The 18,815-nt window shown below is 38.6% G+C and overlaps 1 pseudogene; it reads right to left on the reverse strand.

The window, feature by feature from the left end:
• Positions 1-11,996: 11,996 nt before the first annotated feature.
• LOC111767222 (1-acylglycerol-3-phosphate O-acyltransferase ABHD5 pseudogene) lies at positions 11,997-12,547 on the reverse strand (annotated as a pseudogene).
• Between the last annotated feature and the right edge of the window lie 6,268 nt (positions 12,548-18,815).

Consider the following 18,815-nt stretch of genomic DNA (forward strand, 5'->3'; position numbering starts at 1 on the left):
TCATTTAAATAGAATACAATATGTACTCTCTTTCGTGTCTTCCTTCTTTCATTTGACATTAAAGTTGTAAAATTCAAGGGTTGCTAATATTTAAATCACTCTTTTTATTACATAAGTAATATATACTCAACATTAAAAATTTTTGAAATATACCATAATGTTAAATTACATTTTAAATTGTATGTATGTCTGTACCCAATTTATTTAAACAAGAACGTACACTTTTCTATAAGTGCTGTCTAAAAAGAAAAGTTGGTACTTCCTGAGATCTTTTTTTTACTACTTTTTAAAAATATATTTTTTAAAGATACTTAGATTACATAAATGTTACATAAAAAAATGTAGGGAATTCCCATATGCCCCACTCCCTACCCCCTCCACTTTTCAACTTCAGCACATCCTTCATCAGTGTGGTACATTTGTTACAATTGATGAACACAAATTGGAGCATTGCTGCTAAGGGTGTTATAGTTTACATTACAGTTTAAACTCTCTCTTACAAAATTTTGTAAGTTATGACAAAGTATATAATGGCCTGTATGTGTCATTGCAATGTCATTCAGGACAATTCCAATTTTCCCGAAATGACCCCATATTACACCTATTTTTTCCCTCTCCCTCCCCTCAGAGCCTCTGATCGGTGCTGCCTCCACATCAATGATAAAAGTTCTTGCACTGCTAGAATAACAATAAGGCTATAGTAGAATAACACTAAGTCTACATTAGTACATCATTCATTTCCCAATACTGAGAATTCTGGAATGGTGATGCCCACACCATCTCTAACTGAGAAAATGCTTAAATTCCATGGGAAAGATGGATAAGCCTACCTTGCTTCCAGTTGTAGAGTTTCTCTGTTCCTTGGGAGGGTCATTGTCCATCATCATCCTTTTGTTAGTTGATCCAGGTGAGTCCAATGAACTGGAGAGTAGGTGTTGCAACTCTCTTGAGGTTCAGGGCCTTTCAGGATTGGCTGGAAGCCACAGTCCCATCTCCTAATGCAGTCTGGATCCAGCCAGTGGAAAGCAGTGGAGGCCTCTTTTTTTCTCTTAGGGTTTGAACCCTGGGTTTGTATTTATATTATATTTGCAAAATAAAATCTTTGCAATTATACTGATATTAAAGTTCATTAAGAACGTCAATGGAAGCATTAAGTAAAGGATAGGATTTAAATTAAAATGAGAACAATCAAAATTACTCTTAAAGTGAAAAAACCAGGCAGTTGTCTTGCTGTAGTTGTGCTTCTCAGCTGTCAGCAGTTGTGAAAGCAAAATTCAGCCTTCAAGCCTCTGATGTTGTTGGTGGATCGGCAGGAGCAAAAGGGCCACCTGGGAAGAACTGGGCCTTCAGCTCTACTTTAGCCAACATTTCTCATGTCATCATTTTCCTTCCTTAGCTCATTGACCTTCTTCTCATTTGAATGTGCTACCAGATCCTTTTCTTGAACTTTCTTCTCATAGAAGATAATCTGGTTGTAGAAGAAGGAAGTGGTTCTTTCCAATTCTTTGCCCAGGTCTTCAGCCATCTTCTTGTAGAGGTTGTGCTTCTGATAAGTGAAGTTCATGTTTTTGTGCACTTCGTGAAGTTTCTTCTCTATTTCTGAGCAAGATTTTTCTTCCTCTATTGAATTTGCTGGAAGTTGCTCTACATGTTTTTCCTGGGCCTCAGATAATATTTGAAGTTTCACCTGAAGCTTCTGTATCTCCCTTTTCAGCTGTGAATTTTAAGACAGCAAAGTGGCTTGCACATCTTGAGGTGAAGAAAGTGGCCACAGTAGTTGCTGAGGGCAGGGAGAGGGAAGAAAAGATGTGATGTGGGGGCATTTTGGGGACTTTGAGTTGTCCTAAATGATTTTGCTGGACTTTATATATCCTTGGAGACTTTCTGTTTGTACTGTAAGTATGGCGTTCATTTGATTTTCTTCACACATGTTCATGAATATCTTTCTTTTCTCCTTCAAGCCTTTTGGAGGAAACCTGGAAATTCACCACCTCAATGAGATTGTTTAAATTAACTGATGACTGATAGACTAAGTTGTTACCATTTTCTGATTTCTTCTTTTGGTCTAGTTCCAAATTGACATCATCCATGTAAGCAACTCTAAAGATAGGCAAATTAATTTTCTTCAGCAGTTTCAGTTAGAGATTTTATCTGGCTGTCTTTATCTTTCCCATCCTAGTTAATTCTTGCATTGCAGTGTTCAAGCATTTTTATCTGTTCCTTCAGTTCACACATTTTTGCTTCTATCCTGCAGTTTCTTGGGCAAGCACTTGTTGACTTTCCTGCTGATGAGTGGTTTCCTTCATAGCATCCCTTGTTTCCTTCTGAAGATGGTCCACATTTTTCTGAGAGGCCTTTAAGATGTTTTTTGCATCACTCATGTGGGATTGGTGAGATTCTGCTTCCTCTTTGAGTGACCTTATCTGTCCTTGAAGGCGAGTCATCATCATTCCATGAGATGAAAGATTAGGGGCCTCACTTTTCTGTTCTTTTTCAAGTACATCTTCTGTATCCTCAGTTGAAAAGCTGTTTAAGTGTTTATTCAGTGCTGCCAAACACAAGGTCTGTAAGGTCAGAGGACTGGCCTCTAACCCAGGGGACCCGAGGCTTCATAGGCTGGTGTGTTCAGGTCAGTCTTCTCTTGGGCTTTATGAACATGGGTAGAAACAATTTTCACTAGCTCTTTTTCACTCTTTAAAGTATGCCAGCTTTTTAGTATAAAAACAGACATTCCAGTACATATCAGGATTTCTCAGAAAAACACAAAGAGACCTGGGAGTTGTCTCAGGCATTCTAAAAACAGCAGCAGAGCACGGCACTGCTATTCCAGGACTAGTTGAGAAGACAATTTGGTGGCTGTCAACAGGACCTCCATGGCTCCAGAGGGAACAGCCCTTCTGCCACCTGATACCAGTGTCCTGTGAGCCACAACTGACCTGTGGGGGGTTCTATCTCTACAGTAAACAAGTGCCTGGCAACCAGGCAGAGTGCTAGTTGGGAGGGGGGAGGGGAGACACTCCAGGTTCTATAAGACAGGGCTCTCTAACTTTACTCTGCTCACTGTACAAATAGAAAGTGATATAAGTTGTTTAGTGTATTTGGGAAAGGGGAAAGTCCTGCTTCCATTCAGGGGACACTAGCTAGTGAGATCTGGTCACTCTCTTAAGAACTAAAACACAGCAACTCTTACTGGGGAGTGGATGTAGCTCAGTGGTTGAACATCTGCTCTCCATGTATGAGCTCCCGGGTTCCATTCCAGGTAGCATCTAAAAAAAGAAAGTCTATTCCATATCTGGTTTGTTTGTTTATTTCTGTTCTTAGGAGGTAGCAGGGTTTGAACCTAGGACTTCTTACATGGGAAGCAGGCGCACAACCACTTAAGCTACATCCACTCCCCTGGAACAGACTTTTAAAGAATAAGACATCTGTCCTGAAGACATCTAGTCAGTTGAGTAGCATTTATGCTGATTGTGCTGGGATTACAAAGTATGCTTACTGGATGCACTGTTGATAGGGCCCCTAAGTGGCTATTGCCCTCGGTATATCATATGTTACAAAGAAAATTAGTGCCTTTATACATTACAAAGCCACGTTATCAAAACTGTACTAGTTTAGAAAAGAGAAAATATGATCAATAGGCCAAACAAGAGATTCCATTATAGAAACTCTAATATATGACAAGCCAGGCATAGCATTATGCTAGAAATTAAATCAATTTTAACAACTATCATTGGTTTAGATAACACCATTTTTATTAGTCAGCCAAAGAGGTGTTGATGCAAAATACCAGAAATCTGCTGGGCATTATAAAGGGTATTTATTTGGGGTAGGAGCTTACAGTTACTAGGCCACAAAGTATAAGTTACTTCCCTCACCAAAGTCTATTTCCACATATTAGAGCAAGATGGCTGCTGATGTCTGCCAGGGTTCAGGCTTTCTGGGTTCCTCTGGGCTCAGCTCCTCTGTTTCCTCCTCAAGGTCAGCAGTAGACTATGAAGCTCTCTAGGCTTTGCCTCTCTTCACAAGGTCAGCTGCAGACTATCAAGTGAACAGCTCTGTCTATTTCCCTGGGGCTCCAGCTTAAGGTTTCAGCATCAAACTCCAATATCAAAACTCCAACATCAGAGACCCTCAAATCTGTTCTTTGCCATGCCTTTTATCTGTGAGTCCCCACCCACCAAAGCATGAGGACTCAAAGCCCTAATCATAACTCAGTCATACCAGGTACAGATCAGATTACAAACATAATCCAATATTTCTTTTTGGAATTCATCAATAATATCAAACTGATGCACCATTTAAAAAAAAATGTTTAACTTAATTTAACTGTGGCATATTAACCCAATAGAATGCTACATTGTTATTTAAAATGCTGCTATGCAGATTCCATGGATATATTTGAAATTATGCTTGGCAGAAAACAGAACTCAAACTCATTTACACACACCAGTTATATTGCAGAAAATATATGTATTTTCAGGGGGAGGTGGCAGGGAATCCAGGATAAACATGAAGCCTCTGGAGTCAAACTGCTTGGATTGAGACTCCAGCTTTGCCACTAAATAGCTGCTTTACCTTGGATGAACTGTTTGACCTCTCTGAGGCTAAGTCTCTTCATCTGTAAAATAGGGCACAGTCAACTCTAAATAATTTCTAGCACTAAAATTTCTAAATTTTGTACTGGATATCAGAAAAATGAACTTATGATACAGAATTTAAGTCAAGAATGTGTAGAACCCTTGGAATGCACTGGTGATAGAGGAATAGGAAAGAAGGCATTAGGAGTTGCATCAGAACTCAGCCAGTTTTGATGGCAAGGTTCATTCTATACTCCTTTTCTTTCACTCTTCTTTTGAATGTTATATCTTTTATTCAGTAGAAGATTTAAATGGTCAAATGGATTTCCTATGGTAGAACAACTAATCAAAAGTATAATGAAAAAATATATCACATTGGTCTTACCCTAAAACTACTTCACAAATGTAGAGGGGTGATTCCATTGTACATTTCTCTCTTTCCTTATGACCAATTGAAACAAGAGATCTGAGCTTAACTCACAACTTCAGAAGCTGCAAGAAACCATTGAACAGAGAACAATGATAGAAATTGAGGGCATTATCTGAATAGGAGGCTGTTCTACACATAGAGAGATGAGCTCGTTGTAAGCACAAGATTTTCCCGCCAAATCAGTGGTTTCCTCTGGGTGTATCCCATGAAGTCTTTAAGTTCAAAAAAGATTTAACTCTTTTAATGCAGCAAATTACAATGTAGAACACTGCTATGTTTTCTTTAGAAAAGCAGTATTTCTTAATTTTATTGTGAAGAGAAGAGATTATAAATTGGGAGACAAAACAAATGATTTACTATATATAGTGGTCGGATTTTATTTTGGCCAACAAAATATGTCTCTAACATAGTCTGAGTTTGAAGTGTCCATCTATATGGCCAAGAATTCATATTCTTCAAAATGATGGAGATTTCCTGAATATCACTGAGTCAATTAACTTTGAAATATAATATCTAATCAGAAATATGACAATCCCATATCTTCTGATGGATGCACTTTGCATTTGCTAGTTTTCTTTTGGAAATCTCAAGGGCAGGGCACCCTGCTCTTCACTTCACCAGAGCAATAGAGAAATGGGTATGCTAATGTGCTTCCCCTGATCCCAAGCCACTCCCTAGCAAAGCTTTTGATGCTTATGAAATTGAATTCCCTTCCACAGGATGATCTAATGATTCCTTGGCTCCCACATGGAAGGTGATCCACTAAGTGCCCCTGTAGTATTTCCCTGGCATCATTTTGGATGTGGCAAGGAACTGATTTCAGTGTAATTTCTGTGGTATCTCTTTTTCCTCATGGCTTGTTAGATAAAGTGGATGATTCAATGTGGAACATTCAGATTGCAAGGATGCTTGAGCTGTCCATTATCTACAGGAATGTTTATGACCAGATTTTCGACAGCCTATAGAGTGAAAGAAGAGGCATGGAGGTAAGCTTTGGCTCATATTGCTGCAAATGTGACCACAGGAGTCAGGTCTCTCTGGGTTCACATCAAGGTTGTCTACTAACTCACCATGGGACTCTGTGCAAAGTTTTATCCTTTGCATGCCTCAATTATTCAGTAATTATTTTTTGAGCAAAGGAATATTTACTTTTATAAAATTCAAATGGTTCTAGAAAGTATATTGTTAAAAGTACATTTCCTTCCCATCTTCCTATGTTCTTTCCCCAGATACAGCACTACTACATGTCTCTTGAAAATGCTTTTGGAGATAGTCTGTGCATATTGAAACTATAAGTAGGTATATCCCATCTTTTTTATACAATTGATAGAATACAAATCACTAATGTATGTCTAGCTTTTCCTTGCAGCATGTCTTATAGATCCTTTGAGAGCAGTTCATAGAGCTTTTCCACTATATAACAGCCTTTTTTTAACATGTACCGAAATGTACTTAGCCAATCTCTCCATTGCTGGACTGTGCAGATGTATTCCAATCTTTCACCAACATCAACAGGGCTTCTGTGAAAACCCTTGTTAGCTCGTTCTTCCTGAGTCTGGCTCAGAAGATGCTGAGTCACCATCTGACCTCATAGGCATGATTGCTGCTTCTTAGTTTCCTTGGTGTACCTAATTATCTCTTCCTGGAAACAGACTTCTATGCCCATTGACCCCAGAATTCAAACAGAGAGTTCAGAGATAGCATTTCAAGAAAGACCCATTGGAGAGGATCATGATTGCATGCATTGTTTTCTGCACAGTGGCTTCTAAGGAATTGCAAATCTCCAACTGTTAGTTGACAGCAAGATTGACCTACTTCACATGTAATCATTTGGAGGAAACTCAATGACAAATTGGCCTCCTAGGAATGCTGATGACTCTATATTCACATTTGGAATGAAAGTTTAATGTTTAGTGAAGACGATATTCTTCATGTGAAGCAGTTCATCCACGAGTGGTGTAAAGTCTAGAGACTTGTCTCTTTGAGGACTCAAAGGTTCTATTGAAATGACTGGAGGGGAGATTTGGAGTAATATATTTTCAAATGCTTAAAGCAGAAACTTGAGTCTTTCTACTTTTGCATCTTTAAAAAGAAATGAATTTGATACATTTGTTTTTTCTTTGGAAACTATTTTTCAATTAACTCTGATTATTGCAACACATGGTTCTGGTTGGATTAAATTATTTTCAATAGATCCGTAGAAGAATAATGATGATCTACAGTGAAGGTAAAACTCAAGATCCTTTGTGCTCTTTTTGTGGTGGTTTTTATACAGATGAAAGCCTAACAACAAAATAATTGCGATAGTATTATATAGGTTGTAGATAGGAGGAGAGCTGGTTTGGAGGGCCTCTTTTTGTTCCTCAGTGGTCCTTTACAGCAAATCTAGAAATCTGATGAGCAGAATTTGTAAAATCCACTGTGTCATTGGCATTTGGATAAATGCTGACCTTGTCTGGGAATGAAGATTATATATATTTCAGAGACCCGCTGTTCATGACCTGAAGCAGGAGAAACTGAAGAAAGCATAGCACATTTAGCAACGCACTGTTTTTGGCTTGTGAGCCAATCTAACTTCCTGAATCTGATGAGTCTTTCATTGACCTTTAGAAAAAGAAAACGAAGACAGAAACCCCATCTTAGTCCAAGAAAAACATCTGTTTTGAAGAGATGAATGGAGGCTTTGTGGTTGACACTAGAATCAGGCTGGAGAAATAAGTTGTGAGGTGAGCTGAGGCAGATGTGTTGGATAGGAACTTTCACAAACCATGTGTATTTACAGAGCTTTTCTGTTGAGCACCTATCCCCCCATCCTCTGTCTCCCCTTTTTTTCACAGCTTAGACTGTGCTTTTCATTTCCAAGCTCTACCAATCTGTCATTCTGCTTCTTGATTTTATTGAAATCTGGGAGGAGAACCCAGGCTTTTGTATGGTCTGGGGATAACCAGGAGTATGTTTAATGACAGTAATGCTTGGGTAACCATCACTTCTAGTTAGTTTCTGATTTATTTTTAGCTACGTGAAACATGTAAAAAAATCAACCACTGGGATCCTTGTTTTAAATTGAGTTAAGAAGACAACTCTCCTTAGAATTATGAAGATTAAGAAGTTGTTATAAAGTTTTGTGAAGGAGACTTTTGGGTTGATTGTGCTTCCCTGAAATAAGAGCACTCATATAAAGACAGCTTTGCTTTAAGCCCCTCTAAACGAAAAGATGCATGGCTGAGGATTACTAGGTTGGATATTTATACTAAACGAACCAAAAGACCTGGTGCTGTCTGTGGGAATCATTAAATATTTTTTGGCCTCATTCTCCCTTAGGAGGATGGGTGCTGTCATAATTGGAACGTTGGTCCTTAACGCTCTAAGGACCAGGTCCTTGTACTTATTGTGTTAAGTAAAATTTAGACTCTCAGTTTAATTAAGAGTGTTAGACTATCATCTTTAGCCCAGCAGAACATGTCTGTGTTCAATTGGATTAACAAAATGCCTGTTTTGGAGGCTTCCTCTGCAATGAGAGACTTTCTTTAGGGATAGAATTGTCAGCACTTGAGACCAGTTGTGGGGTTTCTTTCCTCTCCACATTACTTTAAGAAACTGTCATGAAAACATCACAACCACACTCTTTTCAGCATCTGTGGGTGCTTTGTCAGACAGCCTTCTTACCTCCCTGTCATTAGAGCTAGGAGTTTGCCTTTAAACACTTTTGTGGAAACTTTCTCCATTTCTTTGGAGCTGTGTTCTATTTGATATTCTAACAAATTTCTGTCACTTTGAAAATGGTTCTCCGTCTTGAAGGCTCATTGTTTTGTCACCATTTTCATTTATGGAAAGAACTGAAAATCTCAATATAATGACAAGAAGGATACAACCTTTAATTGGGAATTAATGCCCATTTATTTCACAGATGCCTTTGGTTACCTCCTATTTGCAAGGGAGGAGGTGACTAAGATGAAATACAAAGTCCTTGGCTCAAGAAGCTCACAGTCCAGTCAACCATGGAGGATATAACAAATAACTTGACTTCCCTCTTAAGTTCAGTAAAAAACATCTTGGGAATAAGAAATGGGTGACCTGATACCTTCCCTGGGTATCCAGGTCTCATGGAAGGGAAGAAAAATTGAAAGTGAGGAGATAGAAAACTGAGAGCAGGAAAGATTACAAGTAGCTGGTGTTTTTCCTTCACTCTAGGACCTCTTTCCTTCAGCCTCCTGAACCCATCTTCAACTGGTCTCTTCACAGGTCTTCACCCCTTACTCTCCATGTAAAATAAGGAGACTATTTGATATCAATGATAGAATTTTCAAATTATTTAATGTATGTAAAAGTCCTTGAAGTCTTTAGGAAGAGACTGTAGGATAGTCATAATATTTTGGAAGAAAGGAGTTAATATGTATTCAAAGTTAGAGTTTTTTAAATGAAATCAAAGATTGTCCAATAATGAGATTGCCTTTTGGTGTTTCCACTTCAGATTGCAATATTAAACAAACAAACAAAAATCGCAGCTATGTTGTAGGAAAAATATCCTGCATGATTCTGCCAGCAAATTTCCCCATCCCCTTCAAATACCATTCTTACTAGATTGGTGTCTACATGGATTTGTTTGACTCAGCAGATAAAAAGCCTTTCAGACTAATTCATAAAACTGTTGCTCTCAGGTGCTACAAAGTGAGACTGTTAGCCTTAATTCTTTTCTTCTAGTTTTTCATTCTCATCTTCTTGAAGGTGGATTTTAAGAATTTTACCATTTCCAAATCAATCCATAGTATATCTTAAATTTTTATACCACTGCTACCAACAAGGGAACTTGTTTTCCAATAAAGGTAGTTTTGTTGTTGTTGTTGTTACAACTATCACAGTATAGTTTATTCTGTTAAGTTAAAGGTACACTGTGCATAATTTAGCAAAGATCAAATACTGCAAGAGAATTTTTTTTTTCTTTTTTTAAAGAAAATGTTTAGCACCCACTGCATTTTCAGAATTTGGTAGATTGTGACCTTCTCTGTTTGCTCAATCTTCCCAATATTACTATACTATACCTAAAGTAAAGCTTAACTTTCTAAAAGAGTTATGGTATTTTTTTCAAATAAAGCAATTCAGTTGGTTAAAAAAATAAGTTCCACTTGACATATGGATACGTTTTTTTTCCTGAATCACTTGGCACTTGTGGCCAGAAACTCCATTTACTAAGAAAACCAAGTAACTTCCCTCCAAGGGGTGGGACGAAGTTTCCTATACAGAAACCTTCCTGCCCAGCTAAGTATAATTAAGGAAACTGGGGAATGTGTCAAACAAAAATACAAAAATGTTGCCCAAATTATTTGCAGAGCTTATAGGCTTGAATCTGGTCAGCCAAGATACTAACTAAAAAGTAATGGCCATTTTTGTTCTTAAGGTAGAGAAATCTGACAACACATCTTACCTCTCACATTTCCTTTTTTGATCTAACCTAGTTAAACTGACAAGTGAGATGAATTGTTCTTTGGGAAGCTGTTCTTACATACTTTGGTATAATTTATTCTTGTGTAGAGGAGATAATGTTGAAAACAGAACATTAGTTCTTTCTGGCAGTTAATCAAAAGTGATACAACTTTACATTTCTTAACAATTACAAATTTCCTAGTTAAGCATTTTAAAATAAAATAGCCAAAGTCATTGTTCATTATTTGCTCTAGTTCACTGTTTTTATTTGCATAACTACCTTTTTCCTAGACAAGCAACATTAAGTAAAACATAAGGCAAAGATGCCTTGCTGGCAACAGCCCTGTTTAATTTCCTTCTGTGGTAGGTCTTCTCAGCAGCCAGTTACCACATGGAGTTTATTTTCACAATTTCAAAGTTTTCTTCACTTTAAAACTGCAAGAAAGTGCTGGGCTTGATAGTAAGTATTGTCAAATAGTTCACTCAAGTGTGGAACACCTTATACAATTTTTGTAATATAAGGTCAAGTATATAAATGATTTATGCAACATAAAACTTTAACAATAAACACAAGTGCCAGCTCATCTCTGGTGCCGTGAGATGTAACAGTGCCACCTGTTTTCATAGTTCAGTGGTAATAACGTAATCCAGTTTTAGCACCCATCTACGTGAGTTAATGGTAAAGAAAACATGATATGGTTTGGCTTACTGGAAAGTAACAGTCTTAATATCCCTTCAGTGAGGAGTACGGTTTGCTACATCCTGATTCATGGAAAAGAAATAATACTAATAGGGAAAAACCGGACAGATTTTTGGTTACGGTTTTTCAGTACTTGAATCAATGAAGTATTTATGCCATGCTTCCTGGAACTGTAGAATTATATCACATTTAGAAAGTTCCAAGGAGTAATCGCTGTTGCAGATGGATCACATTTAAAATATTGAGCATGGTTTTTATACACAGTCTTGAATATAGAACAGAGGAAAGAAAACAACAAAAATTAATGCTAGTGATCCACTGCCTTCTTTTAACTAAAAACTGGTGTTGTCACTCCATTTCAAAAGATAAAGTATTCTAAACAACTATCAAAGTTTTACATAAAACACAATGAATATGGATTAACTATATCAGTTATTAGACATGGTAAATACATGCAGATGATGAAAATAAAGTATAACATAATAGACTCAGAAATTACTTCTTTAAATTGGCAATATAGATTGCAACATAAAATGTACCCAATACAGTAAAGTTAGATAGAAATGAAAAAAAATTCAGTTGAAAAACTACAATTTTTTCAGTACATCTGAGGGATGAATAACCTTTTATTTAGTAATACTAAATTTGGAGATTCTGTAAATTTCAATTTTGTGTTGGAGAAAAGAAAGCTGTTTGTCTAGAAGGTACTAGCTGGTTTAAATTTGCAAATGATTTCGTAAACAAAACGTGTTGAGTACCGTCAAGAAGACTACCTGGTTCTGGCGTTGTGCTCCTTACCCCTCGCCGTAGCCCCCTACCGGGGGCCCCGCGCAGCCGCAGTGTGCTCAGTCCGCGCTGTCCCAGAGCTTCACTTCCGGTTGAACTCTTCGGGTAGGCATGCGTGTACACAATGCCCTGCTCCAAGAATGGCCATCGTCCTCACATGTGAATGTGGTCGTAACGACAGGATGCTGGCGCCAGACCTGCCATCTCTGCAGGATCGGGCACCGAGGATCACCGAAACTGGAATGTCAGGGTGCATTTTACCAATTCGTTGGAGCTTTGGTCTTTTTGCCCGTCCATAAGGAATAGTCATAGTTTTGAAAGCTGTCTCACCACTCGGAGTCTGTACATTACAGTGGTAGATGTATTCTGTCACAGTATCATCTTCAAACATTGAAGAATACTTCGCTTAAAGTCAGGCCTTACACCTTGTGCTAGGCTTAGACCAAAAGGCCCCGCAATCCTGAGGCCACCAGAGGGTTAAAGGGAGCCTTGCGCCCAAGGCTGTGGTACAAACTGGAATCTGTCTGTCTTGATCAGCGAGGTCGGGGCGCTCAGGAAAGCCCAAGGCTCCACTGAAACGAGATGATTAACCATGGTGATCCAAGGCGCCACTAAAACGAGATGATTAACCATGGTGATCCAAGCGGGGGAGAAGCAGCAGGAGCCGGGTGCAGAGGCAAGAGAGCAGGAGACTAGTTTTGATAAGGTATATTATATAAAATACCTGCAGTGTATTCTGTTTTCCCTCATATTAAAATATATATGTGTCATTTAAAACTACCCGTTTTTAAAAAATCGATTATCAAAGATGGGTATGTGTAGGGTTATAAAGTAAAAATGAAAATCTGCCCATGTATTTCCTCAAGGTACCGCTTTTAACAACGCATTCTTCTATATATTTGTCTGTACATTTACAGATGCACATTTTTATACATGTACTCCTTTTGCTTTTTTGTTTTTCATACATACGATTATCCTTTAAATCAAGAGTTTTTAATCCTAACATTGTTGGTGTTTGGGCTAGATGATCCTGTGTGGCTGGGCAATGTCCTGTGAATTGCAGGGTGTTCAGCAGCGTCCTTGGCCTTTACTTTGTAGAGGCCAGTAGCAGCCCCCAGTTGTGATATTCAAAAATATTTCTTTTATCACCAAATGCTTCCTGGACAGTTGAGAGCCACTGCTTTAATCAATGTTCAGCAAATTTTATCAGAATAGCATGCCATGATCATTTTTCCGTGTTGCTATTTCTAAGCCTTACTTATTTTTTTTTTTAACACCAGCATGGTATTCCATGTTATGGATACTTAACATAAGCTTTTAAATCATTCCTTTCTTGATGGGTATTTTGATTATTTTCATCTTTTTGCTGTGACATATAATGTTAAGGCCATCTTTGAACAAATATCTTTGTGAGTTATGTGAATATTTCTGTAAGTTTGACTCTTAAAAGAGGTATTGCTGGATAAAAGTGTATGTACATGTAATGTTTTGGTCAACGCAGCCTCCTTGGCCTCCCAGAGGGCTATACCAGGTGACACTCCCACCAGGAGTGTATGTGTTGTTGTGTCATAGAGTTCCAAATTCACCTCTCACTCACTTTCAGAACACTGGAGGAGCCAAGCTGAAACAGGCTTCCTTGGGGCCACTGACGTTGATGGCATAGATGTCTAAGTTATGTACTAATATGATTCTTGTGGAGATAGATCCAAATTCTAAGTGTTCCTGAAGTCACTGCATTTCCTGAGGCAATGCCTTCTTTAACAGGACTTCTTCCTGAATTAGATTTACTTTAGTGATTCCCTAGTATAGGGAGTAAAAAAAAATAAGAATATGATTTACATACTATATGAATAACTCTTTTTTCTATGTGATTGAATAATTTTCTCTTAGACAAACTTTGAAATTCAAGTTTGAAGTGTGAATGCCCCGGCCAGCGGGGCTGCGAACTGGGGCTCGTGGCTTGCGTGGAGGAGAATGATGAGACAGGAGACGCGAGGAATGACAGCGAGACAGGGTGAGGATCAAGCTGCAAATTTTATTGAGGGGAACAAAGGATATATACTCTTGGGAAAAGGAGGGGTAATGGGTGGAGGTGAAAGTTAGGGATTGGTTGTGGTCACTACTGATATGTAGAGTGGGTTTCAGTTTACCTGCCTTGTGCCTGCGCACTGCCTTGTCAGCCTGGGCAGTGGCGGGAAGACAGAGAACAAAGACCTGAAGGGGAAGAAGAATGAGGAAGTGACAAAGCAGATTTGAGTTCTGCCATGATGTGGGACCCACCATGTTGTGGTGAGCTTATAGCTTGCTCAAATGAGAAGGTTGGTTCTTCTCTGGCAGCCGTGCTACTAACTCTTGCTGAGTTTGGCATACATTCTATTTTATCGCTCCCAACATTGAAGTTGAACATATTTTGTTTAAAAACAAAAAGTCCCAGGTGTGATTCTGTCATGCTTGGCTGTTCTTTTGAACAATGGTTGCCTATCTCCCGGTTAGTAATCCATGCATTTACCGGGAAGACATAGAAGTTGTCTGAAAGTTATGTCCAAGCTTAGCCAACTGTCTGTTTTCTGCTGATGTGGAGACAGGCTGCCACTTCCTGTGATGTGGGCTATGGGTGGAAGGCTCTTTGTCTCTTCAGAGATAACTAAGTTGTTTGACTTGTGGGTGTGAAACGGTAAGAGGCTGCAGTCCTGCTCTTAGGGACCAGCAGGCTCCAGTCCCAGGAAATGTTTAACAAAGCAAGGGCTATAAACTTTAAGTATTTAGGGGAAATGCAAAAACCAAGGCTTATCTAAAATGTCTGGAGTCCTTGCTAAAAGCTTACCTAAGATGTGAAAGAGATATATGCTAATTGAAGCCTATTGAGAACTGAAACAAAGGGACCATTTGACCTTTCCTCTCTGTATAAAAGACGTTTGAAAATCTTGTTCCGGGCTCGGGATTCAAACAGAAAGCTCCCGAGTCCGGCCGGCCGTCAATAAACCATTTTTCCTTCTCAAAATCATTCCTGAGTCCTGGCCTCTCTATACTCAAATAATTGAACTTCTCTTAAATTCCACAACATTAATGGCGACCACGAAGGGACAATAAATGAAGGCCAGAGACGGTAGCATTTTGCTGCCCCTTCCAAATCCCCGAGGAAGCCGGGAGGACTCGGGTGAACCCCAAATCTGGGCGCCCCTGGATTAAATTTAATCCAGAAAAGATGTGGGCTCCACCAGAATCTTCCCGACAAAATCAAGGGGCAATGGAAGGTCTGAAGAGAAAGATTCTGGGAACGAAAAAGAGCTCCGAACAGGGAAGAAGGTAAGACTCCCCGGGTGAGCAGAGTCTGGAAGGCCCTAGCTTTAATTGCTAGGAAGGGGAGGCTGATCACCTCCCGAGAGAACCCTAGTAGCCCCAGAAGGCTGGGGGGAAGCCGTTCTCTCTAGGCTTGGGAAAAGGAGGAAAACCGGGGAAAAGCCCTGGTGTTTTGGGTTTGTCTAACTGCATGTTAGAATCTGGTACTGGTCTTATATCCACTAAAGGAGTGGAGTCTCGATCTTAATAGGAAGGGTATTTATAGGTTCGAGTCCTAATATCCTGGAAATTGGTCTAGATTAAGGAAAACAAAACTTGGTTACAGGAAAATGGATCGGCTTTTCTGGTGGAGCTTGGTCTGGGTGTAAAGTTTAAACAGTGGAAAAGTCTAGCTGAAATCTTTTGTTATGGTGCTAATTTGTGAATGAATTTGCTTTATACCAAATGTTAAGTGTTCTGAGGTTTGTGATGGCTGTGGGGGCAGCCGTGGTGAAAATAAATATATAAACTTGTGAGTCAGATTAGTGACCTTTGTGCTTCTGTCTGTGTCAGCTCAATGTTAGAGTTGGAGTTGTGTCCTTACATGAAGTAGAATTACAGCTGAGCTGGAGCCCTCCCTTGCCATTGGCAAGGGGGTGAAATGATTCTGGGGCAAAAGCTGAGGAGTCTAGATGTTTGTGCATGTTCTGGTGTCTTGTCTCTGGTCTGGCTCTTTGCCCCGGCTTGGAGGCCATCTGTGTCCGCGCCAAGCACCCAAGTCTGTTGGGAATGTCCCAGTCAGGGCGGCTGGGTTCCTGGGAGAGTTGCCAAATTTGAGTAGGTTCTGTCTGCCCATTTTGGCTGAAAGCTGGAAAGGGGGGAGCGGCTTGCCCCTTTCCAGTGAGTCCACCCTTCTATTCATAAGCCGCATTCCTGTTTGTTGTGCACCCAACTGCCTGGAAGGGGGGAAGTGAAGGAGGTGAAAAGCAGAATCAGAATAAATGCAGTAAAGTTCCCTCCTTAGGGTGTCAAAGCCAAAATACGTTTGCATTCTGCTCAGGTTCTTAGAAGGTATTGTAGTAACCTTAAGTAAGAGAATGTTCTGTGAAGGTAAAATTTGTGTTAAGGGTATAAATATAAAAGTTTTACAAAGCATTGTTTAAGGTATTTAAGTGGCTAATTGCAGAAAGTCATTATTTAACAAAACTGAATTGATAATAATAATAATAAAAGGCAATTTTATAACAAACTTATTCGGCAGCCAATCTCCCCTGCCAACTTGCTTCCAAAAAAACTGTTTCTGGTATTACATGCTACTAAGTATTTAAAGTGAAGAAAAGTTCATTATTTTAACAAACTTGTTTAGTATTAATGGCAATTATATGTTGCAAGAAGTTTGCCTGGTAATTTCCCAGTTTAAACCTTTGTCAGCCATAAAAAAAAAAAAAAAAACAAAAACAAAACAAAGATTAGGTTAATTTTCACAGAAGAAAAATGTTGATGTAACCCGGCGGCCTGCTGCCTCAGTCTCCCACTCCCGGGTTGGACAGCAGTGGAGGAGACCAGTTTAGGCCAGTCCTATGGGTAGTGGAAGGATGCCCAAGAAGGAGCTAACTAAGTCGGTGCCATTTCAGCACTAAATTCTATTCCTTATTTGACAAAGGGGGGAGCAGGTAAAAACTAAAATGGTTGGAATGTGATAGAAGAAGCAGTTAAATCAAACTTTTGCGTGGGAAAGTTAAATCTCAGATAAGCTGTAACTTCTGAAGTATCCAATCTATGGAAAAACAGGAAGAGCTTGCATGCTAGGCTTAGGAGTATAAATTGTGTCATTTTTCTTTGTTCGGGGCACCAGCCATATCTGGCTCTGCGCCCCTTCTTGCAAGATTGAGAATAAAGTATTTTCTTCTCCACAATCTGGTGAGCCTTATTTTCTTCCAGAAGATTTCTTTCCAACAAAATAAGGTAATTAGTGGCTCTATTAACAAATTTCAGTAAGTAAAGGAAAGTCCATAAAAACTATGGAGAGATCTTTCCTGGGTTATGATTTTAAAAAATTAAGTAATTGTGTAATGTGTTTTGAAACCTGGAAGTCAGTATGCATGTGTTTTAAAACCTGGTAGTCAGTTATGCTTTTAAATTAATAATTTTCATAACTTAAAGAAAAGAAGTTTTTAGCTTCCTGTAAGGGAAAAAGAGAACATTCCTTGCATAAACTATTATGGTTTCAATTTTATTTAACTTGAGTGTAATCTCCCATAGTTAATTTATAAACTAAATTAACATATGTACAAAATCTTTACAGTAATGAAAATTGTAAGTAAAAATTGTAAGTTCACATTGGTGAAATTAGGCTAAAGGGAAAAGATTGTAGATATGCTCTCTTAAATAGAGAGTAAATTTCTTTCATTGGTAATTGTAATTTAGTAAGTTTATTTAAACATGAGGTGTCTAGTCAATGCGGTTATAGTCAATTATAAAGAGTTTGTAAAACATCTTCCAAACTGAAAATGTTTAAATAGTTCTAGTTGTAGAAGTCATTGTTAACTAAAGAAACTTAGATTGGTATTGGTAGCAGAAATAACTTCATGATAATAAACCTGTCTGAAGGCCACTGCAAAATACACATTTAAGTAAATGGTAATAAAAGGTTGTCTTGATTCTATTGGAAATATTCTGTTTTCATTCTAACAATGAAAAATAATATTTTTCCTCTATTACTAAAGTGAAGTACCTACTGTTATCTTCATAGTAAAATTGTGTAAGTAGATGGTCATTTGATATATGTATTGCGTTAAGTTGTTTAAAATATATATAAAACAAGGAATAGACTTTAACATTGTCAAACTCTTGTGCATTCGAACCAGGCCTTGTATACATTACAGGTGGCCTCTCCATGTGAGTTGTTGGCTGGGCTGGTCACTGACCCCTCAATTGAAAATATGTGCTATATCAGTCTCTGGTTCTGCTCCTGAAGTTGATGGAAACTATATTGCAGTTTCAAGCTCCTGCAGCCAATAATGACTCAGTACAGCCAAGTGTACAGTGGATATCGCTTCCAGACTGGCACTGTTCCATGGTGCCAGAGAGCGCTATGCACCGGGCTAGTAGAATACTGGAAAATCTCTCTAAGATGAAGGATGCTGCAACTTGCTCACTGCGTTGAAGAACATGCTGAGTGGAGCCATGATACCAGGAGACTGTAAGTAAAACTTGAGCACAATTGGCATTATGGCCTGCTCTCATGGAGAGATAACATGTAAAGTATTACAAACCTGAAACTCAAAACTAATAATGGCAACTCTGAATCCTTATGCATTAAGTAATACATTAGTTAATATTAAGTGCTGTACTTTTATCCTGTACTAAATATATGCCTAATAATTGTAATGTTATCTTTTCTATTTTGGATCAAGTGCAGAAGTATATTAGACATGTTAAATTCCTGGTAAAATCATTTTCTAAACAGTTAATAACATGTCTATAGAATAAGGTGGCAGTCTCAGCCAGTCTCAGTTAGCAAAAGTGAGGCTTGCTTGCTGATGGTGAGTCACCTATTGAACAAGTCAAAATTGCTAGAAATTGTACAATGAAAACCAAGGTGTAAAAATCTTTATTCTGT

This window comes from Dasypus novemcinctus, chromosome 20, assembly GCF_030445035.2.
Source record: "Dasypus novemcinctus isolate mDasNov1 chromosome 20, mDasNov1.1.hap2, whole genome shotgun sequence".
In the NCBI taxonomy this organism is placed as follows: Eukaryota; Metazoa; Chordata; class Mammalia; order Cingulata; family Dasypodidae; genus Dasypus; species Dasypus novemcinctus.